We start from the raw sequence: 6,144 nt of genomic DNA, 5'->3' as shown, positions 1-6,144 counted from the left end.
ATTCCCCAAGTGTCTGTTTATCAGCCACGGGGTTCAGTGCTGGGCTTATCCCTGTTCGCTCGCCGCTACTAAGGGAATCCTAGTTAGTTTCTTTTCCTCCGCTTAATAATATGCTTAAATTCAGCGGGTAATCTCACCTACTCTGAGGTCGTAAAAGTTTTTAGAAGTATTAAAACAAAAATTTTTTTTATATATTATGTTTTTGTTATATTTTATAAGTAAACAATTTTCTTAATTATTCATACTCAAATTTTTTTAATATTATTATATAATATTATTTTTATATTTATCTAAAGAGAAGAAAATAAAAAATAAATAATTATATATATTAATTTTTTTCGAGTATATTGAAAATTTTATTACAAATAAAATATTCCATAACAAAATATTAATATATAATATTTTTGTTTATTCTTCTTTATTTAATATTTTAAAAATATATTATTAATATCATTTATTATTAATATTATTATTAACATAAAGTTTTATAATATTATATATAAATGATAAAAAATAATATTGATATATTAATTTAAAAATGTCGACAAATAATAAAAAATATATAAATTTTAAATGCTATTAAAAACATTTTATATTTATTTTTTTCTTATATTTGGCGTAAAACATTCATATATAAATAATTTTACATTTCTTTTATAAAAATTTTATTTATCAATTTAATTAAATATGAAAAAATAAATTTTCTTTTTTAATTATTGATAAATTTCTTTTTCATAAAAAAAATTTTATGTAAAATAATCTTTTATTATATTAATATAATGTATACGACCCTCAGCCAGATGTGGTCCGGGAACAGTATCCAAGGACCGCAATGTGCGTTCGAAATGTCAATGTTCATGTGTCCTGCAGTTCACAAGTTGACGCGCAATTAGCTGCGTTCTTCATCGACCCACGAGCCAAGTGATCCACCGTCCAGGGTAATCTTTTTAAATTTTAAATGTAAGTATTATTATTAATAATAATCTTTATTTTTAATATAAAAAATAAAATTATTAATTTATATATCTTTATAAATTCTTTTAAAATAAAAAAATTTTTCTAGAATATAAATTATATATTTTATTTTAAATATATATATATATAAATTAAAGATATTATGGTATTAATAAATATATACATAACATTTTTGATATTTTTGTTAGTGCTAGCTAGATATAATAATTAATATTTGGTATATTTTATAGAAATGTATTTATTTTTTTTTTATAAATTATTTTCTACATAAAAATATATATAATATTAATATGGTACAAAACAAATGGGTTTGTTTTTTAACATAATAACTTTTAATAAAAAAAAAGAAATATCAAGACAAAACATAAAGAAATTTAAATTTGAAATAAATTTTATTCTTTAAAAAAATTTTATCTTGTGTTTTCTTTATTTTTATTATATAACATAGAAAAATAAAAATATAGATTATATCAATTATAATCTTATTTTATTTTTCTTAATAGAGATTATATACATATAAACAAATAATTTCAATATATTCTATTTTTAATTTCACTTTTTTATAAGAGAAATTATTTATAGATTTTATTAATAATTATTGTTTAATAATAATAATAATATTGAATATAAAAATATTTTATATGTAACAAATATATTATTAATATTTATATAATATTCTCTATATTATATGTATAGATATATTATGTGTATAAAAAAAGTTTGGCGTATTACTTTAATATGATATCATAACCAAAATAAATCTCTTTTAACACATAATTACTATTATATATTTTGAGAAAATTACATATTAATATGTTATTTTGTTAAAAAAAATATTTCTTATCAATAATATTTTTATTTTTTGGAATATTTAAAAACAATACAAAAAATATAAATAAATATATTTTATATATATCGTTAATGATCCTTCCGCAGGTTCACCTACGGAAACCTTGTTACGACTTTTACTTCCTCTAAATGATCAAGTTTGGTCATCTTCCCAGCAACATCGGCAATATCAGAAATATTGCCGCGTACCAGTCCGAAGACCTCACTAAATCATTCAATCGGTAGTAGCGACGGGCGGTGTGTACAAAGGGCAGGGACGTAATCAACGCGAGCTTATGACTCGCGCTTACTGGGAATTCCTCGTTCATGGGGAACAATTGCAAGCCCCAATCCCTAGCACGAAGGAGGTTCAGCGGGTTACCCGGACCTTTCGGCCTGGGAGGACACGCTGATTCCTTCAGTGTAGCGCGCGTGCGGCCCAGAACATCTAAGGGCATCACAGACCTGTTATTGCTCAATCTCGTGCGGCTAGAATGCCGCCTGTCCCTCTAAGAAGAATTATTTGTACGCCGGCAGTAAAAACCACATCAAAAAACTGCGTACCCATACACCATAACATATGCAACATAAAGCACAATATATACAAAATATAATCTTGATCGTTAAATCTCAAAAATACATGCATATATAAATACAATACATAACACACATGAAAATGAATGAAATGGGAAACAAACAGCCGATGGGCCTTGAGATGCCGGTAAAGTACGTCTATTTAGCAGGCTAGAGTCTCGTTCGTTATCGGAATTAACCAGACAAATCGCTCCACCAACTAAGAACGGCCATGCACCACCACCCACCGAATCAAGAAAGAGCTCTCAATCTGTCAATCCTTCCGGTGTCCGGGCCTGGTGAGGTTTCCCGTGTTGAGTCAAATTAAGCCGCAGGCTCCACTCCTGGTGGTGCCCTTCCGTCAATTCCTTTAAGTTTCAGCTTTGCAACCATACTTCCCCCGGAACCCAAAAGCTTTGGTTTCCCGGAAGCTGCCCGCCGAGTCATCGGAGGAACTTCGGCGGATCGCTAGCTGGCATCGTTTATGGTTAGAACTAGGGCGGTATCTGATCGCCTTCGAACCTCTAACTTTCGTTCTTGATCAATCAAAACATTTTTGGCAAATGCTTTCGCTTCTGTCCGTCTTGCGACGATCCAAGAATTTCACCTCTAACGTCGCAATACGAATGCCCCCATCTGTCCGTATTAATCATTACCTCGGAGTTCCGAAAACCAACAAAATAGAACCGAGGTCCTATTCCATTATTCCATGCACACAATATTCAGGCAAAATTTGAGCCTGCCTTAAGCACTCTAATTTGTTCAAAGTAAACGTACCGGCCCACCTCGACACTCAATTAAGAGCACCGCGACGGGATTGCAATTGGGGGCTGCCACCGCTCTTAACGGTTAAACACTTACGACAAATTACATAATAAAAATATATATAATGCATTAAATAAATAATAACACTAAAATATACTTTATACATAATCTGTACCACCCACCGGTAGGACGTCCCACATAACATGCTAGTTAAACAATGCGAGCATTGAACCAACAGTGTAGGACACAGATTCGACTACGAGCTTTTTAACCGCAACAACTTTAATATACGCTATTGGAGCTGGAATTACCGCGGCTGCTGGCACCAGACTTGCCCTCCAATGGATCCTCGTTAAAGGATTTAAAGTGTACTCATTCCGATTACGGGGCCTCGGATGAGTCCCGTATCGTTATTTTTCGTCACTACCTCCCCGTGCCGGGAGTGGGTAATTTGCGCGCCTGCTGCCTTCCTTGGATGTGGTAGCCGTTTCTCAGGCTCCCTCTCCGGAATCGAACCCTGATTCCCCGTTACCCGTTACAACCATGGTAGGCGCAGAACCTACCATCGACAGTTGATAAGGCAGACATTTGAAAGATGCGTCGCCGGTACGAGACCGTGCGATCAGCTTAAAGTTATTCAGAGTCACCAAATTAAACGATGCAAATTAAAATTTACACCGATTGGTTTTGATCTAATAAAAGCATTCCTTCCATCTCTGGTCGGAACTCTGTTTGCATGTATTAGCTCTAGAATTACCACAGTTATCCAAGTAAATGTGGGTACGATCTAAGGAACCATAACTGATATAATGAGCCTTTCGCGGTTTCACCTTAATTTGGCTTGTACTGAGACATGCATGGCTTAATCTTTGAGACAAGCATATGACTACTGGCAGGATCAACCAGGGAACTATTTGTATTTATAATATTAAATATATAATAATATACATGATATTTTTGTTTTCTTATTATAAGAAAAAAAATTTTCATACAATAATTATTAATATATAATAATATTATTACAATTTCATTTTAAATATCAGATGGTCTCACCCATTACTGATATAAATTTTTTTTTTTTTATATCTCTATTGTTTTAAAATTAATAGAAAAAACATATGAGATATATATATTATTATTAATTTTTTTTTTTTTCAAATATATATTTTATTATGTCATTTATATAATTTTTTTGCTTTTACAAAAAGAAATATATAACATGTTATTCATAATAAATATTATTGAATAAAAAAAAAAAAAAATAATTATGATTTTTGTCAGACCATCACCAAATGGGTCTTAAAATATTTCAAACATTTTCTCATACTCGTCGCTAGATTGAAAGCGTCATTTATTTTTTAATTTTATTTAAAAAGTTAATTTTAAATAAAAAACGTTATAATAACACTTAATATTCTCGCTTGGTATGAGGTGAGTCAATGTAATATTATTTATAAAAATAATTTTTATATAAATATTGTGTGCTCATATGGGAGTGTAAAGTTTAAAACTTATAACCCATGAACTTGCTTTGACAAAAAAATTTATATGTTATTCTATTTATAATCAATAATTTAATAAAAAAAAATTTTTTTTTAAATATTGATATAAAAAGATATACATATAGAGGTTTTTTTACAAAATTCTCATTAATTTTTTTACAAAAATAATAATACAATATTTAATATCAAAATAATCCAAACTGATTACCATCCAGACTATTATCAATATATATAAGATTGTATTATTATTCATTTCAATACATATTTATTAAAACTGAGATAAAATTTCATATATTAATAAATATGCATGTGTAAAAAAAAAAATTTTTATATAATAATTGAAAATGTTTTTGCTATTATTTTGTATACATACATTAAATAATTGATAACAATTTAATACAATGTACACCTAAAAAATAATAACAGCATATACATATTCGAAACATTACTAGCAAAAAAACCAAAATACAATATTAAATATCAAAATAAACCAAACTGATTACCATCCAGAATATTTTGAGTATATATATATATAATTTTGTATATTTTGCGTTCATGTTAATAAAATATATAAATGATACATATTTGAAAAGTGTTATTCTTCTTTCTGTTTTTTCGTAATATCATGGTGTCCATAGACATGCAAAAGCGTCATACCAAGCCATATACATACCTACACCACCTTTGTTGAATGATACACGAACAGTATGAAAATTAAACAACATATTCAATATCATTTTATATTATACTAAAATAAATGTTATTCTATTAAGAAAGTGTATATTTTTAAATTTGGCATTCATTACATAGTCAAAATACAATAATAATATAGATGATACATATACGATAATTGTTATTTTTCTTTCTGTTTTTTCGTGATATCATGGTGTCCATAGAATTGCAACGACGTCATACCAAGCCATATACAACTCTACACCACCTTTGTTGAATGATACACTTAGAGTATGAAAAATAAACAAATTATACTATATCATACTATATCATATATGTAAGACTGTTGAACATAATACCACAAAATACACTATTTCATATAGATATACATTCATTCTTGTCAACATAAAAGTACGTTATAAATGATACATATACAATAAGTTTTATTCCTCTTTCTGTTATTCCGTAATATCATAGTGTCCATAGAATTGCAACGACGTCATACCAAGCCATATACAACTCTACACCACCTTTGTTGAATGATACACGGACAGTATGAAAAATAAACAACCTATTCTATACCATTTAATATCATACTAAAACATGAAACAAATGTTATTCTATTAAAAAGTGTATTATTTTATTATATTTAGTATTCATTACACAGTCAACATACATAAATGATACATATACGATAAGTGTTATTCCTCTATCTGTGCATCCGTAATATCATAGTGTCCATAGAATTGCAACAACGTCATACCAAGCCATATACAACTCTACACCACCTTTGTTGAATGATACACGGACAGTATGAAAAATAAACAAC

The 6,144-nt window shown here is 28.6% G+C and overlaps 2 non-coding genes and 1 pseudogene across 2 annotated transcripts; all 3 read right to left on the bottom strand.

The window, feature by feature from the left end:
* The window catches only part of LOC123304891, a pseudogene marked incomplete at its 3' end in the record, with an annotated part of 3,333 nt that extends 3,182 nt beyond the window's left edge, over positions 1-151 (bottom strand).
* Positions 152-786: 635 nt separating this feature from the next.
* On the bottom strand, positions 787-941 carry LOC123304892. Its single transcript, XR_006536817.1, has one exon. It is a non-coding gene; the product is annotated as a 5.8S ribosomal RNA (ribosomal RNA).
* A 953-nt stretch (positions 942-1,894) lies between these two features.
* Positions 1,895-4,050, bottom strand: LOC123304895. Its single transcript, XR_006536819.1, has one exon. It is a non-coding gene; the product is annotated as a small subunit ribosomal RNA (ribosomal RNA).
* Between the last annotated feature and the right edge of the window lie 2,094 nt (positions 4,051-6,144).

Source organism: Chrysoperla carnea, unplaced genomic scaffold (assembly GCF_905475395.1).
Source record: "Chrysoperla carnea unplaced genomic scaffold, inChrCarn1.1, whole genome shotgun sequence".
In the NCBI taxonomy this organism is placed as follows: domain Eukaryota; kingdom Metazoa; phylum Arthropoda; class Insecta; order Neuroptera; family Chrysopidae; genus Chrysoperla; species Chrysoperla carnea.
Note: the sequence above shows the minus strand (reverse complement) of the source record. Positions and strands in the feature narration are given on the sequence as shown.